The 25,135-nt window shown below is 44.3% G+C and overlaps 1 protein-coding gene across 5 annotated transcripts in view; it reads right to left on the bottom strand.

The window, feature by feature from the left end:
- Positions 1–25,135, bottom strand: part of ABR (ABR activator of RhoGEF and GTPase) — a 2,680,879-nt gene that overhangs the window by 820,283 nt on the left and 1,835,461 nt on the right. The window lies entirely within an intron of this gene.

Here is a 25,135-nt window from a genome sequence, read left to right as displayed (position 1 = left end):
TCCATTAAGGGTATAAAACCTGACAAAGAGCATTCTTCCATGGCAGGCCAGGCAGTGGTAGGCGCAACTTAGTTTTTGTAAATTCCATTGCTGCTGTTGCTGATGTATGAGTGTGGAGTGAAATTCAAATATTATCATAAATGCTTTCAGGGATATATCACAGACATCTACCACTCATAGGTTCATAGGTTGGTACTGGGCTATCTGCCCATAGGCATATATTAGCCCAGTCACGTTGTGCAGTATTCACCATCCCTTTAGTAGTTCCCTAGACCCTTGTACTAGCAGCTAGTACCCTTGGCCCCTATCTAGTAGTGCTGTTGGTGTGATCCCTGGTGTGAACTTTCTGTTACCCATCCACTCATCAAGGTTCCTCTTGAAGAGTGATAGTGAGGGGCTCTGTCTTATGTAGATTGGGACCCTGTTCCATAGTAAGGGAAGTCTCTGCGAAGGGAATCTATCCCTCCAGCATGTTCTATTCATTGTTGTGTTGAGGTTTATATCCCTAGAGCATGTAGCTCGAGTAGATTTGGTTTTGCTAAGATGGAGCATGTTCAACAATTCTGGGTTGGGACATGGCTCTGTACGTTAGACAGAGATCGTCTCTGAAAAGGCGGTATGCAACAGAGAACAGTTTTAACTTTTTCAATTGTGCTGCATAGGGCAACTGTTTGAGGTCAGTAATCCTCTTGGTTAGGTACATCTGTGGTCTCTCCAGCTGCTGGAGATGTCTAGCCAGGTACATTCCAATTGGTGCATTGTACTCAATAATGGGTCTGATGAGGGAAGAGTAGAGGGGCACCATTACATCCTTAGATCTTGATGCGAATCCTTTCATGATCAGATGGGTCACATAGAAGGATTTTCTAACCACTTTGGCAACATGGTTATCAAAGGAAAGCTGACTATCTACTTGGGTCCCTAGATCCCTTATTTCTTCTTCAGATTTCAGGGGATTACCTCCTATGTTGTAGTTTGCGGGTACTCTGTTTTTTCCAAAGGGGATTACTATGCATTTTTTTGCATTTAGCTTGAGACCATGGCTTTGACACCATGCATCAGTCTCATATAGGCCCTTCTGGATGATCTCCATGTCGGCCGGAGACTCTATTATAGCACCCAGTTTGCAGTCCACAAACTTAGTCAGCCACAGCCCTTCCGTGCTTGCCTGTACTTCTGAGAAGTATATGCCAAACAGGAGGGGCCCCAGGACAGAGCCCTGAGGCACACCGCTCATTACTGGTCTGGATTCAGACATAGATCCCGCTACTCTTACTTTATGGGATCTGTCTGAGAGCCAGTTTGCGATCTATCTTGTGACGCAAGGGTTTATGCCCAGGCTGGTGAGCTTATCAATAATACCTGAATGGGGAATGGTGTCAAATGCTTTAGCAAGGTCAAGGTAAGCCGTGTGTACCTCCTTTCCCTTATCTATAGCCTGAGTAACTGTCTCAAAGAAATCCACCAGGTTCAGGAGGCATGATCTGCCCTTGACGAAGCCGAACTGTGTGGGGACCAGTGACTGGAGTTTACCAATCTCTCCATTTATGAGTTCCATAATGATTTGCTCCATAGCCTTATAGATCAGACTGGTCAGGCTTACTGGTCGGTAGTTCCCAGGGTCAGTTGTGGCCCCACCCTTGTGTAGCAGGACCACCGTTGCCGTGCGCCATTCTATGGGCACATATCCTGTGGAGAGGCTGAGAATGAACAGGGTATTAAGATGCAGGGTTAATTCCTTTTGGAGCTCGTGTATGACACAGCCTGGGACACCATCTGGTCCCATGGAGGCAGTGTTTTTAGCTTTAGATTGAGCCTTGTTAACCAACGTATCAGTAATAATTGGACTTGCACAATCCCCTGGAATGGTAAGAGGCCCTGTAGGTGGTGGTGGGGGGGGGATTTGCACTGAACCTGTCAGACAAGATGTTGTCAATGTCAGAAGGGTCAGTGTATTTTGTTCTATTTTGTACTAGCTCAGAACAGACCTGAGCATTGCCATTTAGGTTTTTGACGTAGCCATAGAAGGCCTTATGGTTATCCTTGGCAACTTTCTTTTCAAAATTAGCTTTAGTTGACTTGATGAGGGCCCTCAATTTCTTACTAATGCTGATCAGGGATGATTTTTCTACTTGAGATTTGGCCTTTTTTTGTATAAGTCTCCTCCTTTTATTGTAAAGTGTGCTTATGGCCGGGGTCCACCAGACTGGTTTCTTCTTGCTTGAGGAAGGAGTCTTGGTTTTATTTGGGATAGCATGGTCCATGCAATCCTGAAGATGTATATAAAGTGCCTTGGTGTAGGATTCTGCATCATGGATATCATTATCCTTCTGCAAGGAAATAGCGAAGCTTTCCACTTCGGATGCAAGTAGTTTGAAGTTTGCTTTGGAAAGGTTTTTGACTATGGTTTCTTTGACTGGGGGAGGTGGGGAGGTGGAGGGGTGAGGATGTCCAGGGTTATCAGTTTGTGGTTGGATCTGACCAAGGAGGGAGTGATAATGGGTGTGGTACAATGGGCGCCCATATTTGTGATGATTAAATCCAATATGTTGTCCCCTCTAGTGGGGGAACATACTAGTTGTATCCATCACCAAGTCTCATGTCCATGCTCACCACAATCACAGTCCTCACTAGGAATTAACAATGCGTGACACAATATACCCCCACACTTTGTTATGACATCACAACAGTCCTAACAGGAGATGCATTCCACCTTATAGTCCACTTGAAATGCAATAGTACATACTCAAGGTGATAGGACTGATGAAGGGAGATAAACGTTCCAACTTATTCTGTAAAAGATAAAGATATCAAAGCGCTATTGTGACTATGAATGGGAGACATTTTCCACAGATCCTTTAGATTTTCCACCATTCACTGAAAATTCCCAAAGCCGTTTTAGCTCAAATCAATATGTCCACTTGTATACATAAATCCAACGTAGTACAAAGCTTATGAAAAGGAAATGCTATCTATGGATATTCCAGGAACCAAAAAAAAAACACAGAAATCAGAAGAATTTTCTCAAACAACTGATGCACATAATGTAATCAGGGAAGGGAAGGGTGTAATAAACCAGACAGTCAAGCCAATTTGTCCTCCATCACGGTAGCACAATGGGGCCTAGAACAAATTGTATAACATCCCATTCTAAGGTCATGTTAAGTAAAATGCAAAAGAAACTAAGCCTAGGCTATAAAAAGTTAAACAAAAAACACACTTTCCACAACCATACATTAATTCATTCTGATTTGGTATTAACAATGAGAAAGATGCATCTTTTCTTAACATCTACATAACTTCTTACTGCTTTTGATTTCTCTACAGTGCTTGTTCTAGAGCCTCTTTCTCTTCCAACTCCCTACGCCACTCTTTCTATGCTTTCAGGCTCTTCATAATTTGAATTTTAGGGCCCACTCAGAGCAGCTATGTTACACCACCCACTTCTCTTCTGGTACAACTCACTCTTACTCCAATTAATACCTGTATCTAGCGTTATGTAATGGAACTGAAAGTCAGCCTAGTATTCAAGCAGTTAGGAGAATTAGGAGCTCCAAAAAAATTGATGATAAAGCCATGCATACTTTTTACATCTATATCACTGTGGACTGCACTGTGACAGGATACATCCTAACCAAATATACCACCTGCATTTCTGTGGACTACAATGTGATGAGATACATCCCTTCCAGGTAAACCATCTGCATCATTGTAAACTGCACTGCAGCAGAATACATCCCCAAAGGTAAACCACTTATGTGAACTGCAATGTGACAGGATACAGTCACACAGGTAAATCACCAGCATCAGTGTGGGCTGCATTGTGACAGGATACATTTCTACCAGGTTAACCGCCTATATTAGTGTGGACTACACTTTGACAGCATACATTTCCACTGGGAAAATTACCTGCATCAATGTGGACTGCAATGTGGCAGAATGCATCCATTTAACTAAACCATCTGCATCAGTGTGGACTGATACATCCCTACCAGTTGAATTTACCTGCATCAATGTGGACTGCACTATGACAAGCAGCTAAATCATCTGCACGAGTGTGGACTACACTGGGACAGGATGCATCCTGACAACTAAATCACCTGCCTCTGTGGATTGCACTGTTACAGGACACATCACAGCCAACTAAACCAACTGCACCAATGTGGAATGCTCTGTGACAGGATACATCCCCATGAGGTAAGCAGCACAACTGATGTCTGACATACTGTTTGCTAAAGTACTGTCTATAGACAGTCATGTAGTGCTCACTATCCCTTCACCAAAGGACAATGGCCTGCAATACACCCTGCTGCCACAGATTAGTCCTTGATCACCCAAGCGTCAGAAGTGAATTCAGGTACCTAACAATGACAGATGGCTCAGCTTGTTTCTTACAGACAGACTGCAGTTACCTGCTTTGAAGCTGTCTAATTCATCCTTCAGTTGACACAGACCTAGATTCATGGAAGGACAGGAGATAGACCTAGCTTCATGGAAGGTTAGGGGAGAGACCTAGCTTCATGGAAGGTTAGGGGAGAGACCTAGCTTCATGGAAGGTTAGGAGACTGACCTAGCTTCATGGAAGGTTAGGAGGGAAACATCTAGCTTCATGGAAAGCTAGGAGACTATCTTGATTATCTCAGTAATGAAAGACATAGGAAGGCCAAAACAGACTGCCACACAATGTTGACTGAAATTATGAAGTCACATACTACACTGCGTTTAGCCAGGGCCCTTCAACAGTCCCTATGCTTCTGTCATTTCTTTTTCAGAGGAGCTTGGACTCATTAAGAACCGCTTCCGTTAAGTGCTGAGTATGACACTGGACAGCAAGCTTTTAAGGTACAGTGACCTGCCTACTGAGAAAAAACATGGGCAAAGGTAGCTTTTCAAAGACTGAAATGCACACAAAAACTATGAGATGAATCTGTCTATTACCCAGAGCAGAAGGTGATACAGGGAAGACATTGATGACATGTTGCATTGGTGGATTGTCTTAAATCATGTAGCCAGGTTTGAAGCAGCATCCACTTGAAGCAACATTGCAATCAGGCTAAAAGGGAATCGTTCCATGTTCGACAAAGCTAGCAGTATGCCCTGCTGGTGCAGCATTTAGTGGGGAGGGGGACACCTTATCTATCTGCACCTGCACAATATCTTCAAACACTCCTAAGGACAACCACAACAGGAAGAGTACAGGGAGACTGAAGATCAAACTGGCCTGGAAAGGAGATGCATTTTATTTTTCATTTTGATGCATCTCCCAATTTTCAGAATATCCACAGCAATCTCAGTGCAAAAGCATGTAGCATTGAAAGACAAACATCTGCACAGTCAGAGAACAACAGCATATATGAAGTGTGTGTGTGTTGGAACATGTGAATGGGCAAACATAAGGCATGATATAACAAACAAATCTTTTTTTTATTTTTTTCAAGTGGACTACAGACAGTCTGGCTATCAGTTAAAGCAATATGTGCAGCAGGTAAACGGGGAGAAAAGGAGCAGAAGAATTTAAGATAACTGACATAGAAAGCGATACATATAATATGCATACGTACTACAGTCAATTAGCAAAAACATAAAAGCAACTTTAGCAGAGTAAAAAAAAAAAAAGACATTTATATTGATTTATTTAAGAGCAGTTTAGAACTTTTGTCTAATACACAGACTTCTTCAGAACTGAGGGCAACAATCAGACTCGACATTTAAACAACTTATTCAAAAATCATATAACTATTTTTCCCAATAGAAACTTTGCACAATTCCTAATAAAGAAGAAGTCAAAACAGTTTCAAAGTCTGAATCTTACAAAAATGGTGAATTTCAACAGAATGCTTAACTAAAGAGCATTATGTTCTTGTCAGCACTTTAATAAACATTTAATATTTATATAATCATTTAAATCTGGAGGCGTACTGTTACTTAATTTTATTTTCAATGGCAGTTCTACCATTTTTATCATCTTTTTCCAGAATAAAAAAATTACAATTTTCACAGATGAAAGAATATCTGTAAAGTACATTATTGTATATAAATATATATAAATATATATATATATATATATTATATATATGTGTGTGTGTGTGTGTATGTGTAGAAACATAGACACACACACACACACACACACACACACACACACACACACACATATACAAACCCACCTCCATAGGTATCACAAGGGATAAGAAACTAAGAGTAATGCTACTCAACGCCAGAAGTCTAAACCTCAAGATGCACACACTCAAAACTCTCCTTAGCATGGAGAACATCGATATCTGTGCAGTAACAGAAACCTGGTTCAGGGCTCACGACAGCACACCAGCACTACCAGGTTATACCTCATACCATGCTTTTCGGCCCCTAAACTTGGACCGAACCACAAAAGGAGGGGGAGTATCGATATTCATCAAAGATACCCACACCTCCAGGTTGGTGGCAAAGCACGAAGCATCAGAGACTATCCATGTGCAACTAACAGTGGGTAAAACTGCCTTCCAGTTTATAGCCTGCTACAGACCACCCTCCCAAACCCAGAAACCCCACTTGGCCTTCCTGAGCACACTGGAAAATATGAAGGTCTCTCCAAACACCATTATATTGGACAACTTCAACTACCCAAGCATAGGCTGGGAGCATTACTCTAGCTCCAACACCCTAGCCCAAAGGTTCCTAGAATTTATAAACTCAAATGCTATGGAACAACTTGTTACCACTCCCACAAGAGGGGAAAACATACTGGACCTGATCATCACCAACATGGGGACTCTATGCTCCAGACCAGAAGTGTATCCCTCACTGGTAAGATCAGACCATAAACTAATCTCACTGGATATTCACATCCCGACCCCACCCCCTGCCCAGAAAACCACAGTGAAAAACTTCTAAAGCAAATTTCACAGTCCTCAAAACCGAGGTGGAATCTTCAAAGCCCCGGCTTGTGGAAAATATGGCCCAGACCAGAATCCTTTATAAACGCATTCTATGAACACCTTCAGGAATGCATGGATCATGCGATCCCAAATAAAACCAAGACCCAATCCTCCAAAGGCAGACGTCCTGTCTGGTGGACCCCAGCCATAAACAAACTATACAATAGAAGGAGGAAGCTACTAAATGATAGAGCAAAATCCCAAAAGGGAAGGCATCACTGATCAGTATTAGCAAAAACTACAGGCACTCATAAAATTGTCTAAGGCCAGCTTCGAGGAAAAATTGCACAGGACACTAAGGATAATCACAAGGCTTTCTTTAGTTATGTTAGGAACCTGGGTGGTAATTCCCAGATATGCTCAGAATTAGTCCAAAATGACAAAAATACACTGAACCCACAGACATTGCCAACATTCTAGCTGACAGGTTCAGTGCAAATTTCTCCCTCCCCACCAAAAGGGCAAATATCTATCCCAGCAGAGTGCTGCCCCTGACATCTCAGATGCTCAGGTAAGAGCCGCCTCTCCAAAGCAAAAACACAGCATCAGTGGGACCAGATGATGTCCCGGCTGCATCCTACATGAACTCCAAGAAGAGCTAAACCCAAACATAAAACTACTGTTCAATCTCAGCCTTACTACAGGATATGTGCCCAAAGAGTGGCATACAGCAACAGTGATCCCTCTCCATAAAGGTGGTGCCTCACGGATCCTGGAAACTATCGCCCCATAAGCCTGACTAGCTTGGTCTGCAAAGCTATGGAAAGGATCATCATGGACCTCATAAATAAAGATATTGGGGACCTACAGACACTGGATCCTACCCAGTTCGGCTTTGTTAAGGGCAGATCCTGCCTCTTAAACCTGGTTGATTTCTTTGAAACAGTCACCAAGGCATTGACGAGGGGAAGGTGGTCCACACAGCCTACCTGGACCTCGCAAAAGCCTTCAATACAATACCCCACTCGGGCATTATACATAAGCTCACCAGCTTAAATATAAACACCTATGTCACTAGATGGATTGCAAATTGGCTCAAGGACAGAACCCACATGGTTAGAATTGATGGAGCCATGTCAGACTCCAAACCAGTTACAAGTGGTGTCCCACAAGGCTCAGTCCTGGGACCTCTCTTGTTCGGTATATATTTCTCGGAGGTACAGGCCAACATGGAAGGACTGTGGCTGACCAAGTTCGCAGATGACTGCAAACTGGGCGCCATAATCGACTCTCCAGCCGACACAAGCATCCTCCAAAAGGGCCTCATAGAAACAGACAACTGGTGCCAGAGCCATGGCCTCAAGCTAAATGCCAAAAGTGTATAGTCATCCCTTTGGCAAAAACAAAGTGCCTAGAAATTACCACATAGGTGGTAATCCATTAAATACAGAAGAAGTAATTAGGGACCTGGGGACCCAGGTTGATAGCAATCTCTCATTTGACAACCACGTGGCCAAAGTGGTTAGAAAAACATTTTATATAGCCCATCTAATCATGAAGGGATTCACATCTAGATCAGGGAGGTCATCATGCCTCTTTACTCATCCCTCATCCGCCCATAATTGAGTACAATGCCCCTTTGGGATGTACCTTACCAGACACCTGCAGCAACTGGAAAGACCCCAAAAGTACCTCACCAAGAGGATCAAAGGGCTCAAACAGATGCCATATGCTGCCCGGTTAAAGAAACTCCAGCTCTACTCAGTGGCATACCGCCTGCTCAGAGGCGATCTGTGCCTGACGATAAAGCCATGTCCAACCCGGAATTAATGGACATGCTGCACCTCAGAAAATCCAAATCCCATCGAGCCACGCTTTCGAGAGACTTGAACCTCAGCACTGAAATAAATAGGACATGCTGGAGGGACAGATTCATAACCCAGAGGCTCCCTTCACTCTGGAATAAAATCCCAGTCCAGGTTAGGCAGAGTCCCTCATTGACTCTCTTCAAGAGGAATCTTGATGAGTGGATGGGAGATCGTAGGTTTACCCCGGGTATCACTTCTGTGTCACTGTTAGACAGAGGCACAGTATACTAACCTCAAAAAAGGGCATAGCAAAATAAATTTAAAATGGGTGGCGAAAGCCAAACACATTCTGGCTAGGCTTATAAATGCCCTAGGGCAGACAGCCTAGTATGAACCTATGAACCTATGTATGCCAAAGGAGCAGGAGAAAGTGAAAAACTGCAACATTCTTTTGTGTTCTGAGTGTGGGGCCATAACAGGATGCCTTTGATCTTTTAGGTTTGACATTCTAAGCTCCCATGTATGCAGAGCCAGATTGTGGCCAAATGGGGCACTACGCAGGGTAATGGATCACCCCCCCCCCGGCAGTACCCTGCCCTCCAGCCATTCCAGTGTCCCATTAGTTGGCTATGTCTCCCCAGTTAACATAAATGCTGTTCAAACTTGTCTTCTTTATTTCTACAATGATTACAGATATTTAAAACTTTTATTTCAAACTTTATAGCACAAACACCAATAGCCATTTGCTAAACAAAACAATACAAGTCTCACAATGAAAACAAAATTAGCATGTTAACTTCTCTGCCCATGAAACTCACATTCATTGAAACCTACATTCAAAGAAAATGCATCTGGCCAGTGGCATATTAAGTTTACCTTTGGGCTGTTTTCAAACCATACACCCCTTGTATACATTTTTTTAGGATTATACATATATGTATGTGTTCTTTGATGCACCATCCTGATTGTATTAAATTATATTCCTTGTATAATACAGCACCACTTGTTAGGTTGTGTTTTAAATGTGTAGTTTTGAACATTTTTCCAGTAAGAACTGAAACAATACTTATGAACCAATAATGACAAAACTACCCATTAGAGAACATTCCAACCGCAAAAGGCCACTCAAACTTCTGTCATTATAATCCACCAATATCAGTCAATATACACAATCTCTGCAGAAGTAAAGGTCATCTAAAATTCTAAAGAGACCTTATGTGAGACTTTCAGAAGTGGCACCCACGAAGGAGTGGCTTGCAATCCAAAGTAGTGATAATGCATAAATGAAGAAAGTGTGACAGAAGGTCAAAAAAGTAACATGGTGCAGTTACAGAACAAATAAAACCGAAGAATTACTTTTATAATATATAATGCTAGCAAATTAAATACAAGAAAGCACTGCTGAAAAACAGAAGGGCTAGGAAATTGTGTGAAATGATTTGAAGAAAGAGCACTCACTGAAATAGGATTATTAAAGAGCTAAAAGAAAGCCTACATAATATGTGAGCTAACTCCACGGTGTAAACAGAGAAAGCCCTAAATACATTACAGGTGACTTTAGTTTGAGTAGCAGCTTGATTTCCTGCAGGTGCTAATCAAGAGGGAGGATGGGATTGAGCAGCTGATGTGTGCTCACCAATCTGGTGGGGGGGGGTGACTCTGACTTTCCACAAAAGTGACACATACTGAGAGCAACAGGTGCTACTCAGTGGACTTCAAGACAGCCACGCCTGTGCTGTCATAGTCCTTAGCACCAATAAATCTAAGAGGAGAGAGAAATCAAGCATGTGGGAGCATGCTTCCAAGGGAGAAGGAAACAGCAATAGCAGTCATCGAGGAGCTTCCAAGAAGGTGGAGGTGGGGTGCTGAAAGTGGAATGAGGGCAGGACCCCATGATCAGAACATGCCTGCTTGCTACCACCAGGCTCTTGTGGGGAAAGAGCAAGTCTGATAGGTGTTCTTAGCAGAAACAAATGGGGCACAGGGCATTCACCCAGTCTGGGGATCTGGCCAGCTCCTGTGTCTCTGGAATGAACAGGCTTGCTTGGGTCCTCACAGTGAAGCCATTGACAAGATTCTGTGGTGTACAAAAAGAGACTATAAAATGTGCGAAGAACTGAAGGCAATCTAAGAAACAAAGTAGTAGATACAATCTTAACTTATTAACTGATCTATGAAAGGATCCTCTTTGATGGGTCCATGGCTGGATACATCTTCTCCAACCATTAGAATTCAGCACACTATTGAACTTTACTGATCTTGGAAGTCATTGCATTTATACTGATACACACCACATGATAATGCACTGTCTACATATCTGCACACATCCACACAGCCTGCCAGCTTGTTGCTTGCCACTAGAGAGTACATTCCCACAAATCAGGAATTAACAATACAAACCTGATCCGACATTACTAAACAGGTAATATAAAATGTATATTTGCACAATTTACACAGAACTCTAACAATTACTGCTACTGGAGAGGGTTGTAATCTTTACCCATTACAGGATCCTCTACTAGATCAACCAATATAAAAGTATTTCCGACAGATAACATTAAGGACCTTCCTTAATGGGTCCTTAGGTGAGATGAATCCAAGCACTAGCCATAACAGTGGCAGTAGCTGGGGGACAAGCACAGAATTCAAATAACCAAGTCTTGTAATAACCTGAAATCCATGCCTGGCATACAGGGCAATGACAGACCCCACTCTAATGGACCTCCTACATATCCACAAAACAAACAACACCAGAATTACCCATTCTACAGAGTTAAGCCTTGCCTGTGATGTAAATAGGATCTACTGGAGAGATAGGTATGTATCCCAGAGACTACCCCATCTTTGGAACAGGCTCTCCATCCATGTGAAGCAGAGTTCCTCCCTAACCCAATTCAAGTGCAACTTGGACAATTGGATGGTAAGACGGAAATTCATTCATGGTTTGGCACCTGTGTCTCTAATGAACACAGGTAACCTGGAAATGGTTCATCTCCCAGGCCCATGCTTACACTTATCAAGGGTACCAGAACTTGTCATAGATTTGGGATGTATGGCTAGGCTTAAAAAGCTCTAGTAAACACCTGGGAACCTATAATAACTTTCCATAAAGAAGGTCTATCTCCCAAGCTGCAGTCAGTACACTTTTTGGCGAAGATATGCATCTAGTGGTGGCTGGTGCCCTCAAATCAAGGGGTTGGTGGTGCAGGAAACAAATGACTGGGTGGGGTGTGCCATATCTGGCATGTCAACTGCTATTTAACCATAGTAAAAAAGTTGAGATCAGTCATTTTCCTCCACATACTGCCTCAGTTCTTACCAACTACAGTCACTTTAATGACTGTACACACCTCAGATGTCCAACCGCAGTCACATAAAAGTGTCACACTAATATAAATAAGCTTGTTTTATTAAAACAAAACCCTGCTAACCTGGATTAGTGACAACCACTTTCATCCTTAGACTGCCCCAGTACCCATTCAATATAGCCACTTTATTGACTGCATAAATCGCAGATGTCCAACTCCATTCAAATAAAAAATAGTCAAAATAATGCATTTCAACTTGTCTTACTCAAACACACACACACACACACACACACACACACACACACACACACACACACACACACACACACACTAGCTCTGCCTAGCCAGGCCAGCAACTATTTAAAATGACAGCTTGGGTAAGTCACTTGTGTCCACAGACTATAACAGTATCCACTCATTATAGCTACTTCTGCACCTCAGATGAGCAATATGAAGTAAATAAGAAAAGGAAACATTACAGTAATGTATTTCTGTTTGATTTACTAAACTGGACACCAGCCCTTCCAAGTCAGATCAGCAACTGCTTAAAAAGACAGCAAGGGCCAGCCAGTGTCATCCACAGCGTTCTCCCAGTCAGACTGCTTACATGACCACCAATTATAGCTACTTTACTGGCTAAGCACACATCAGAACTCTGTGACCAAATGAATGAATAAATAAAAAGCAATGGTTATAAAAAGAAGTTATGTACTCAACATAATGTTCCATGTTTGTTGTCCTTGATCTCGTCTTCCTTCTTGGTGGCTGGGATCGGAGCCAATCCTCGGCTCCGGCTTGGCCATATTCTAAAGCTCGAGAGCTTCTACTGGCTCAAGGCTAGACCCTATCCCATCATGCCTAGCAGTAGTTATCCAGATCTAATTTCTGATAACCCATAACACTAGACTACCATATGCAGATATATAAAATATAGGCATATATAAATATATATGTATATACATATATAAAAAAGACACCAAGCATAAGTAGAACTCCACTTAGTCTACCCAACATACAAGGCAGGAAGGGAATCATGGCCTACATATCCAAAAGATGGATAATTCCTCTTAATCCTCCAGGAGGGGGAAGGAGGGTGGGCTGCAAGAAGGAAGGCGAGATCAAGGACAACAAACATGGAATGTTATGGTGAGTGTGACGATTGGGAGAGATGAGCGAAGGCTGCCAGTCTAGTCAAACAGAATTTGATACATAATTCTATCAACTGTATAAATAAATGTAAAATACAGGCATGCTTTCTTGATAATAAATGTAAAATACAGGCATGTTTCTTGAGTGTAAAGAATACTGTGAAATGTGGAACTGCAAAATATGTGACAACATTGTACTCTACTGGCCCAGTGAAGCATGTTGTACCCTTTCATGTTAGAATTCGGCCCCAGGGCAGCTGGATGAAGATTTCATGCCCACTGTTTTAAGGCTAAAGTTTATGACTAGAATTTAGATGTGGAAGGTGCTTTATTGCTCTAGTTTCTGCTAGTATATACATGTGAAATGTCTTCTATTGTTGTAAGATTCTGTGCAGGTGTTAGATTGCTAAATAATGCAGTTTGTGTCCTGAGAACTCAGACCAGGTGTTAAGATGATGCAATATGATTACTGGGAAAACCTAAGTGTCAAAAATGATGTAATTTTGGGAGGGCTTTAGAGACGTTTGTTAGTAATGTTTAAATACTATTTCTCACAAGAGACTAAAAAGCATTTTGACTTTGGACATCTAGCTAATCAGCACTATGCCTTGTGTTCACATGTAAGTCTTAGCTCTGTGAATTCTTGTAGGAATAGTTAAAGCTAGTAAAGATTAATTATGTATTTTTCTTTGACAGCACACCTGTCCTACTGTATTATTTTAAGTTTCTGTGTGATCTCTGAACTCTTAAATATCTCTGTGGTGTAGTAGTTTTGTCTTGTGTTTTAATTATTTATTATTAAATATTTTTAAAACCTTCTACTTGTGGCTGCTTTGTGTAGAGATAAGCTCTAGAATACATTGCATATTTATAGAGGTTATTGTAATGGGCCACTCAAAAGTAAGCCTTGACTGTTAGTCATACTATCAGAGGAGTTGGGGAAGAAAGGAGACCTATACCTAGCAAGCAAGGCAGCCCTGCACAGGAAAGGGTCCCCCAGTACTGCTTATGGGACTAAAGGAAACCATGGTGGGTAGCACAGACTGCCCCAACAGAATCCGCCAGTAGCAGGGGAAGCCACTAGTCCAGGTACATTTCCAGGAGCTAGGGTTAAATGTTTTGAATGCAATCAGTGGGGCCATGAGGCCTACAGATGTCCACGGAGGCAAGGTGGAGAGCCAAAGGTGAGGGAGCCAGTAAGTGGAAAAGACAAAATGCCAATAGTAGGATGTCATGAGAGAACAGGGGTATGGGACTACCTTCCCGCAGATGTCCTGAGAGGGAAGGATTTGGATGAGGCAGTACCATGTATTTATGCAGTTACATGCAGTGAGGCTAGGAAACAAGCATGTGGGTTTGGTAGTCTGGGGGAGACCCAGACAGACTGCATACTTGCAGCCAGGACTGCTGAGGTGATTACTTCAGGGAGGGAGCTACGCTGTAACAGTGAGACTGAATGTGAGCCACAGCTGCTTGTGGGTACTGATGTTCCCTTGGACAGGGTAACTGCAAAGGTAGAGGTGAGTAGTAGTACCCAGGCTGACAGTGAGGCACCGCTGTCAGAGGATGTCAGACTTCCTGTGGAAGGGGAGCTGGGAAGGGTTACAAGGAGACACTTGAGACAGACTCAGCTCTCAGACCCTACATTGCAAGGCCTGAGGCAGGAGGGAGGCACCAGATTCTCAAGGGAAGGGGGAATCTGTATACTGGAACAAAGGGTTACTGTTCAGAGAGTGGACCCCTGAGGGAGGGCTAGAAGGTGACAGAGTACAGCAGTTGGTAGTGACTAGAGCTTACCATCTGCCACTTTTAGCCACAGCCCATGATATTCCCTTTGCAGGTCATATGGGCATAAACCGTACAAAGAGGCATATTATGCAAAACTTCTACTGGCCTGGATATTCCAGAGATGTAACAAGGTACTGCAGGACCTGTGAGCAGTGCCAAAAGGTAGGCAAGGCAGGAGATAAGGTGAGAGCTCCTTTGATGCCTTTGCCTGTGACTGAGGAGCCATTTCAGGGGGTATCTATGGATATTGTGGGTCCTCAGAGTACCCCAAGTTCCACAGGGAAAAAGTATATCCTAGTGATTGTAGATTATGTTACACGATATCTTGATGCAGTGGCTTTGTCCTCCATTGAGGCCGAGAAGGTAGCAAATGCTTTGCTAGAGATTTTCAGCAGGGTAGGTTTCCCAAAGGAAATACTCTCTGACAGAGGTGCCAATTTTATGTCAGACCTGCTGGCTTGTCTGTGGAAGTCCTGTGGGGTGAAGCACATGAAGACCATCCCCTACCATCCCCAGACTAATGGTCTTTTGTTGAGAGGTTAAACTCTACAATCAAGTTCATGCTACAGGCATTTGCAAATCAGTTTAAGAGGGAGTGGGACAAATATTTACCCCATCTGTTGTTTGCTTACAGAGAGGCTCCCCAGGAATCCACAGGTTTTTCATCCTTTGAGTTGCTGTATGGGCATAGGGTGAGGGGACCTCTAGATATAATTTGAGATGAGTGGGAAGGTGAGTGTGAGTCTCACAAGGAGTCTGTTGTGGCATATGTCCTGAACCTCAGAACAAGGCTCAGGGAACTCATGGGCCTGGCCCAGGAGAACCTGGCAGAAGCCCAACAACAGGAAAAGGTGAGGTATGACAGGAATGCTCGAGCTACAGAGTATGCTGTAGGGCAGCAAGTGATGGTTCTCATTCCTGTCAGACACAAGTTGCAAGCAGCTTGTGAGGGACCCTACAAGATGGTAAGAAAGGTATGTGATGTTAACTACATTGTGGAAGTGCTGGGCAGAAGGCACGGGCACAAATTTTACCATGTTAACATGATGAAACCTTACCATGATAGGGAGGGCCCTTGTGTTGAGCATTTGCAGTGGATTGCAAGAGGAGACTGAGAGAGATTTTGTGACTGATCTCCTCAGTGAGGCTTGGGCTGACACCTCGGTGGAAGGGGTAGCAATGTCCCAGCAGCTATCTCCTACCCAGGTTTGAGAAATCCAAGCAGTTTTGCAGGAGTTTGGGGGCATGTTCACCGGGAAACCAGGGAGCACCCACCTGGTGCAGCACCAGGTGGATACAGGACCCCAAAGGCCTAACAGGCAGGCCCCTTATCGGGTGCCTGAGAGAGTCAAGCAGACTCTGAGGGAGGAGGTACAGGAGATGTTGAAACTAGGGGTGATTCAAGAGTCCAACAGTCCCTGGGCCTCACCAGTGGTACTGGTGCCAAAGAAGGATGGCAGCACCAGGTTCTGTGTCGATTACAGGAAATTAAATAGTCACACAGAGTCAGATGCTTACCCCATGCCTAGGACAGATGAAGCCCTAGAGCAGTTGGGTGGGGCTAAGTATCTTACAACCATTGATCTTACCAACGGTTACTGGCAGGTGCCCTTGACTCTCAATGCTAGAGAGAAGTCAACCTTTGTGACTCCTTTTGGCTTGTATGACTTCACAAAGATGCCCTTTGGGATGAATGCCCCAGCGACTTTCCAGAGGCTGGTAGATCATATCTTAGCAGGAGCAGGAGGGTTTGCCCTTGCTTACATGGATGATATTGCTGTCTACAGCCATTCCTGGCAAGAGCACCTTCAGCATGTCAGGGAGGTGCTGGGCAGACTACAGCGGGCAGGGTTGACTATTAAGCCGAGCAAATGTCAGGTGGGTATGGCAGAGGTCTCCTACCTAAGATATAGAGTGGGGCATGGTAAGATAAGGCCAGAACCTGCCAAAGTGGAAGCTATTCAGGCATGGCCTGCACCCATTACCAAAAAGCAGGTGAGGGCATTCTTAGGGACAGCAGGGTACTACAGAAAGTTAATTCCTAGTTATAGTACCACAGCTGCTCCCCCTCACAGACCTGACGAGGAAGAACAGGCCAGATAATGTAGTGTGGACCCCAGCATGTGAGCAGGCATTTCAGAAACTTAAGGAAGCTTTGGGACGACCCCATGTGTTAGCCAGTCCAGACTAAAACAAAGACTTTGTTGTGCAGGTGGATGCTTCAAACTATGGGATGGGGGCTGTACTTAGTCAGATTTCTTCAGAGGGAGAAGAGCACCCAGTGGTTTATCTCAGTCGTAGGCTCCAACTCAAGGAGGAATGCTATGCAGCGGTAGAAAAGGAATGTCTGGCCATAGTGTGTGTACTACAAAAACTTCAGCCTTATCTGTATGGAAGAAAATTCACTGTGATGGCAGACCACAACCCTCTAACATGGTTAAACAGAGCCAGTCAGCAAAATGCCAAGTTGCTAAGATGGAGTCCGGGGTTGCAAGCATATATGTCAGTGCAGCACAGCAGTGGGAGTAGCATTGCCAATGCAGATGCGCTCTCAAGACAGGGAATGGGGTGAGGTACACCCAGATAGACCTGACACACTCAAGCGATGTTTCTCAAGGGGCACGTGAAAAACTTGCTTGAGTTCCCTGGGGGGGGGGGGGGGGCAGATGTGACGATTGGGGAGAGATGGGCAAATGCTGCCAGCCTAGTCAAATAGAATCTGATATATAATTCTATCAACTCTATAAATAAATGTAAAATACAGGCATATTTTCTTGATAATAAATGTAAAATACAGGCATGTTTCTTGAGTGTAGAGAATACTGTGAAATTTGGAACTGCAAAATATGTGACAACATTGCACTCTACTGGCCCAGTACAGCATGTTGTACCCTTTCATGCTAGAATGCAGCCCCGGGGTGGATGGATGAAGATTTCATGCCCATCGTTTTAAGGCTAAAGATTATGACTAGAATTTAGATGTGGAAGGTGCTTTATTGCTCTGGTTTCTGCTAGCATATACATATGAAATGTCTTCTACTGTTTTCTGTGCAGGTGTTAGATTGCTAAATAATGCAGTTTGTGGCCTGAGAACTCAGGCTAGGTGTTAAGATGATGCAATATGAATACTGGGAAAACTTAAGTGCAAAAATGATGTAATTTTGGGAGGGCCTTAGAGACATGTTTGTTAGTAATGTTTAAATACTACTTCTCACAAGAGACTAAAAAGCATTTTGACTTTGGACATCTAGCTGATCAGCACTCTGCCTTGTGCTCACATGTAAGTCTTAGCACTGTGATTTCTTGTAGGAATAGCTAAAGCTAGTAAAGATTAATTAGGTATTTTTCTTTAAAATCAGACCTGTCCTACTGTATTATTTTAAGTTTCTGTCTGATCACTGAACTCTTAGATATCTCTGTTGTGTAGTAGTTTTGTCTTGTGTTTTATTTATTTATTATTAAATATTTTTAAAACCTTCTACCTGTGACTGCTTTGTGTAGAGATAAGCGCTAGCATACACTGCATATTTTTAGAGGTTATTGTAATAGGCCACTCTAAAGTAAGCCTTGACTGTTAGTCACACTACCATTGAATAATAATATTGCACAGTAATAATTGGACACCCTTTTAAGGGCCTTTGAGTAGCTGATATTTATTAACTGGGTGGTGGCAGCAATTACTACCATATAGTCTGGGTAAAGGGGCACAGTTGGAGAATCTGTGTCAGTCTTTTCCAGGAGTGTCTGAGAAGTTGTATAAATACTTACCTCAAAGTGTGCGTGTGTGTTGTGTCAGCTACTGGTTGGACAGAGAGGGTACTGGAGATTTTAGCCTGCCCAGTTAGGCTGAGACCTGGAACCTATAGCTGTGCCAGTGGGGAGTGTTATTGGGGACCTGATGAGCAAGGGAACAACCAGCCCCAGACTGACTGCGTTCTCTGTGGGCACTTGAGGGAAATTGTGCTTTACTGTGTGTATTACTTATCCTTTTTTCTTCTATGAGATAACCTCCCTGGTGTTAGTGGTGAGGATTAAGGCTCCTTGATTTCTGGGCCAGGGCACGGTCGTCACAGTGAGTACACAACTTCTTTATGTTATGTTGTCCCTATCTCACCTTCCTTCTAGCTGGTTGGGACTGCATTCCCAGCACCTTCTTTTTGGGTGGCTCAATGGAATATACTCTTTAGAACCATGGAACCAAAGGATATCCTGTTCCAGGAGGCCACATCTACTTTGTAATGAGTGATGAAGGTATGGGGATTAACCCACGTAGCTGCTGCACAAATTGAGTCTAAAGGTAGTCTGGCCTGCAAGGTAGTACACAAGGCCCTGGTTGAGTGTCCTCGCACTTTCCCTGGCAGCTGTTTGTTCTGTGAATTATAGACGTAAGTAATGCTGTCTGAAAGCCATGTTGATAAAGTTACTTTTGGGACTGAAGTTCCCTTTCTGTTTTCTGCAAAGGATACAAACAATTGGTCAGATTGTCTGAATTCCTGTGTCCTGTGCAAGTAAAAATTTAATCGTCTATGAACATCCAGTTGGTGGAGTTTATACTCTGCCTTGTTGCCATAGTTCGGAAACAATACAGGTAGTTCTATTGATTGATTCAGACTGAACTCCAGGCAAACTTTTGGTAGGAAGGAGGGGTTGGTTCTGGGAGAAACCCTATCTTTGTGAAAAATTAAATAAGGGGGACGAATGGATAGAGCTTGTAATTCTGATACCCTGCTAGCTGAGGTAATAGCGATCAAGAAAATCGTTTTCCAAGTCAAAAATTTTAGAAGACAAGAATTAGCTGGCTTGAACGGAGGTAGAATCAAGGCAGCTAGAACTAAATTTAGATCCCAAGGAGGAAGTGTTTCTCTTATTGGGGGTCTCAAAAGAATAGTACCCCTCAGAAAAGCTTTGGATAACCTGTGGGACATAACATTGGAACCCATTTCTCCCACATGAAAGTTGGAAATAGCAGCCCGTTAAACTCGGACAGTTGCTGCTGCTGCTCTTTGGTTAAAAGTTTCAGTGAGGAATTCTAGTATCTTTGAAATTGGTGCAGTAAAAGGATCAATACTAGTTTTGGCTGCCCAACAACAGAACCTTTTCCATTTGCTAGTATACAGTTTTCTTGTACAGGATTGGTGAGAGGACATTAGAATATGTTGTACTGCCGGGGAGATGTTAGGAAGCCTTGCTAAGATGGGAAGTGGAGGAACCAAGCTGTCAGCTTGAGGGTCTGCAAGGAAGGGTGGAGTGTGCCCAACTGATGCATCAGCAGATCTGGAACTGGGTCCAGAATCCAAGGCTCCTCCGAAAGATGGGGCCATAGAAACGGGAACCAGATTTGACAAGGCCAGTAGGGGAGCAATGAGTATTAGCATGCAACCCAACAATTTTGCTTTCTGAAGAACCTTGGGTATCAGAGGGAATGGGGAAAAGCATACAGAAGTCCCGGGGGCCAATCGTGAACAAGTGCATCCCTGGGTGATTGTCCCGGTGGAGGGACTAGAGCGAAATAGCTTCTGCATTTGGCATTGATGGATGTGGCAAAAAGATTGCAGCAAGGTTGGCCCCACTTGCGAAAAATCTGGTTCGCAATATCCTGTTTCAGGGACCACTCATGAGGCATAAGGATAGCCCTGTTTAGCTTGTCCGCTATCACGTTGGATTTCCCCGGAATGTGCGCCGCAATCAGAAAGCGTTGGGAAGACATCACCCATTGCACACTCTTAGAGCCTCTCGACACAAGGGGTAGGATCTGGTTCAACCTTACTTGTTGATGTACCATACCACTGACATGTCCATCTGAATGGCAATCATCCCTGTGGGAAGTGAGCTGTGAAGTGCTTGCAATGCCAGGAGCACCGGTCTCATCTTGAGGACATTTATGTGCAAGTGGTACTTCTGTTGTTGCCAAGTCCCATGAACAGTCTGTCCCAGATAATGCCCCCCCCATCCTATCTGGGAAGTGTCCGTGGTCACTGTGGCCACTGGTTGGGGGAAGACGAAAGGTCTGCCTATCATCAGCTGCGTGGACTGAAGCCACTATTTTAAGTCCTTCTTGCAGGTCTCCGTGATGAGAATTTCGTGGGACATGGGTAGATCTTGCATGGACCATTGAGCAAACAGGAGTCACTGTAATAACCTCATGTGGAAGCGCACCAAGGGAACTAGCATTATTGCTGCCACCATTGAGCAGAGGACTTTTAGAACAAATCTTGCTTGAGTCTTTTTTCTCTCGATTAAAATTGCAACCTGGTGTTGAATGGTCGACACCTTCTCCTGAGGACATTTTGCTGTCATGTCTTTGGTATCTAGATCTGCCCCTACAAATGTAATATATTGACAAGGCAACAAGACAGAGTTTTCGTAGTTTACAGTGATGCCTAGCTGACAGCAGAGGCAGATTGTGGTGTCCCTTGTCTCGGTTAGTTGATGCTCGGTGGTGGCGGTAAGGAGCCAGTCGGCCAGATATGGAAGCACTTGGAATCCTAGATGCCTCAGATGAGCTATGACCACTGCCATGCATTTGATGAACACCCTGGGGGCTGTGGTGAGGCCAAAGGCCAGAGCTCTGAACTGGTAGTGACTGGCTCCCAGCTGGAAGTGTAGAAATCTCCTGGATCGCATGTCCATCTTGATATGGTAGTATGGATCCTGGAGATCGATGGTGCACATCCAATTGTCCTTTCCCAGGAAGGGAAGTATAGCCTGCAGTCTCACCATCTGGAACTTTGTCTTCTTGACAGACTTGTTGAGTCTGCTGAGGTCCAAAATGGGCCTCCAGTCCCCTATTTTCTTTTGTACTAAAAAGAACCTTGAGTAAGTTCCAGACCTGATTTAGTCTGTAGGGACTTCTTGGATGACTCTTTTTCTTAGCAACCTTTGAACTTTTAGGGTTGCTTGTTCCCTTAGATTGAGTGGCACATCTAGGATGGATTTTTGTTTTCTGGGGAGAGGTGGCATGGAGACAGGAATACTGTATCCCCTGGATATGATCGATTGTATCCATATGTCTTTTGTGATATTTTGCCAGGCTTCTGGGTGCAGTGACAATCTTCCCCCGACTGCCTCCAGAGGTGGACAGATGGGCCTCCTTTCAGGAGTGTTGGAAGGGCCTACCAGAGAATGCATCTCTGTCTCCCTGACTCTGTGGACCCACTCTACCACGAGGGTGGCGTCTCCCATTATTATTCCTCCTCTGTCCCCAGGGGGAGGGGGGGGATCAACACGTGTGTCAGGCAAAACTTCCTGGGATTTCCAGAACCACATTTTTCCATCTTTATGACCTTTGGGATAAGGTCTAGGAGGCGTGGAAAAACATACTCCCACGGCAGAGAGAGTCTTGCCATCCTGCTCACACCTGGCTAGAGTCTCTTTTACCTTAGGTCCAAACAATGACGAGCCATCAAAAGGGGCGTTAGTAAGGAGGACTTGAAGGGCTCCGCAAAATAACAAAGGCGCATCCAGGAATGTCTCCATAAGGTGACTCCTGTGCCTGCAGCCCTGCTTGCTCAATTGGTTGCATAGGAAATAAGCTGCATGGAGGATTTAACTACCGAAGATAAGGTCACAAGCTGAGAAGCAGTTCTATCTGCAGCTCCCACAGCTGTAGGATCCTGTAGGATCTCTTAGCTCTTTCAGGAGATCCCTCTGAAGACAGGCGAAATGGGATAAATAACTCAGTGACCTAAGAGTAAAGGCCGCTGAAGAAAAGACAAGCTTCACGTATCTGTCCATCGTACGGGACTCTTTGTTCGGTGGATGGACAGAAGAACAGATCTCTGCTAATTCCTTCTTAGTGGTTGCTGCCACCACCATAGCATCAACTGGCACACCCTTGGTCAGGAAAGGTTTTTCATCTGGTGCAGTTATGAACTTATTGAGCCTCCGTGGAACTAGTTCCATCGATTCCGGAGAGCTCCACACCTTTCGACTTACTACCCCTAGCAGTGGGTCAAAACGTGGAGACACTCAAGAGGTGGAGGGTCAGGAACTGAATGCGTCCAGGTACATGGACTCATCTTCAGAAGGGGAAAGGGACTACCAGCCTCTGCTTGAGGATTTCCAGGATGCCCGTGAATGAGACATCCTCAGAGGGGGACCCAAGTCCTCCAAGTCCGTGTCTGATGTCAGGGACTCAGGGGAGTCCACATGCTTCCTCTTACATGTCCTCTTCCGTGGGACCTCCTCAGGGGGTGCTCTGGGGAGGTTTTGGAAGAGGGGGGTCACCCAATGGGGTGTCCTGGGGGATTGGTTCCCTATGCTTAGAATGGAGGTTTGTGAGAGGGAAGACACTGGCTCCATAGGGGATGGAGTAGCTGAAGCCACGGGAGGAGCTGTCTGAATGGACAGCACACTCCTCATCACCTCGAAGGCACCACGATCCTGGCCCGAAAGGGCCCCAGGTTCCACAGAGTCTAGAGACCTCTCCTGCACCAACGGCGATGGCTCTGAGGCCAATGCGAGAGCAGAGCTCTCCTGCACCGAAGCTCCAGGAGGGACAGTGGGGTTGGACAAGCGTCCGATGCCGCTCCCTCTTTTGAAACCGATGAGGAAGTGTCGACTCCCAGATCCCATGATAAAAGGAGGTATCAAGGAGATCGGAGCGGATGTCAGGACTGACAGACCGGAGGTTTTTTAACTGACAGTTACATCACAATGACTTCCATGCACTCCGGCTCTGAGCTCAAGTGAGTTGAAGGAGGAATAGACGATCCGGGGGGTTGAATAGTCAGCCCCACATTCATACTGGCTGGGCTCGATAAGATTTTGGCGAGGTCCGGTGTCTTGAGTAGCTTCTTCACCACCCTCTCCACATCATCATCTGAAAGGCTCCTGGATGACTGAGAGGAATGGGTGGACGATTGGTGACTGCCCGCCACAGACTGGAGAAGTGGTGACTGTGGAGCAGACCGCACCTGTTCTAAAGAAGGAGACCTAGTTTTTTTGTGACTCCTAGATGGTTCTGAGGACATTGACAGAACCACAGGAGATAAAGTCTTGTCATTCCCAAGAGGTTTTGGATCTGACAAACTGGAAGATTTTTCTTTCTGCTTCGATGGCTCCAATGTCGGAACTGACGGAGATGTCGGTTTGGAGGATTTTTCTGATTTTCTTGCCTGATTCCCTTCCACTGGTGTATCAAAGGGCCCTTTTAACAAGCCTCTCAATATAAGTTTGTTTTTGTCCTCCTGCAGGACTCTGGTGCTGAAAGCATGACAACTGGAACACGAGTCCTGCAGGTGCACCGCTCCCAGGCAATAAACATAGCTAGTATGTCCATCAGTCCAGGACACTTTTTGAAAGCAAGAGCCACACTTTTTGAATCCAGAAGGCTTGGATTGGGTGCTTCTTTTGACATTGTTGATAAGCACAACCAGCAACAAGCACAACAAAACTATAGCTATAGGTATCAAGAAAGGCACTCTACAATAACAAGAAAGTACACTTGTGTACACTTATCATAAATGTAGATGTCCGAGTGTATTCACAGTTGCAGTCATTACATTTGGGTTATCTGCTTGCAGGTAGCCCTCAGTCTGCCTGATTAACAAAGTCTTGGATCCTGCATCGGTTGCTGTCCCTTCTTCCATGACATTGGGTCGTCAGGGGTATAAAACATGCAGCCGATGCCATTACATCAGTTTTTCTTGCCCCAGATGTCAGGTGCCCCCCTAATGGGAAGCAACTAAATATAAAAGCACAAAGATATACCTCCAACATAAAAGCAAATAAACCAAAATGGCTTTGAAGCATAGTAAAGGAAAGTAGAGGTACAGCCAAAAGAAGTTAGGGGGCTGGAGGGAGGTTAACCAGGACTGCAACAGTGAATACACACGAACATCTACATTTATGGTAAGTGTACATAAATGTACTATGTTCTTCGTGTTTCAATGTTGCAGTCATTACATTTGGGTAGATTCCCAAAGCTATGGTTGGGAGGAGGAATTTAGATAGTATTAGGGCCAGCTATAAGGACCTGCAAGACTGCAGTGGCAAAGCCAGTTCCGGATTTAGAGAAAACTGGCAAATGATAATGCTTGGTGAAAGTATGTACAGAACACCAGGTATCAGCTTCTAGGATATCCCTGGTAGGGACGCCTCTGAGAAAGGCTGTAGAGATAGATGCAGCCCTGGTGGAGTGAGGTCTGATCCCCTGGGAGATAGGTTTTCCATGATGCTTACAACAGAAATGAATGCAATGGCTTATCCAT

Source organism: Protopterus annectens, chromosome 13.part0 (genome assembly GCF_019279795.1).
Source record: "Protopterus annectens isolate FY-2018-M chromosome 13.part0, PAN1.0, whole genome shotgun sequence".
NCBI lineage: Eukaryota > Metazoa > Chordata > Ceratodontiformes > Protopteridae > Protopterus > Protopterus annectens.
This window is presented reverse-complemented; position numbering and strand designations above follow the sequence as displayed.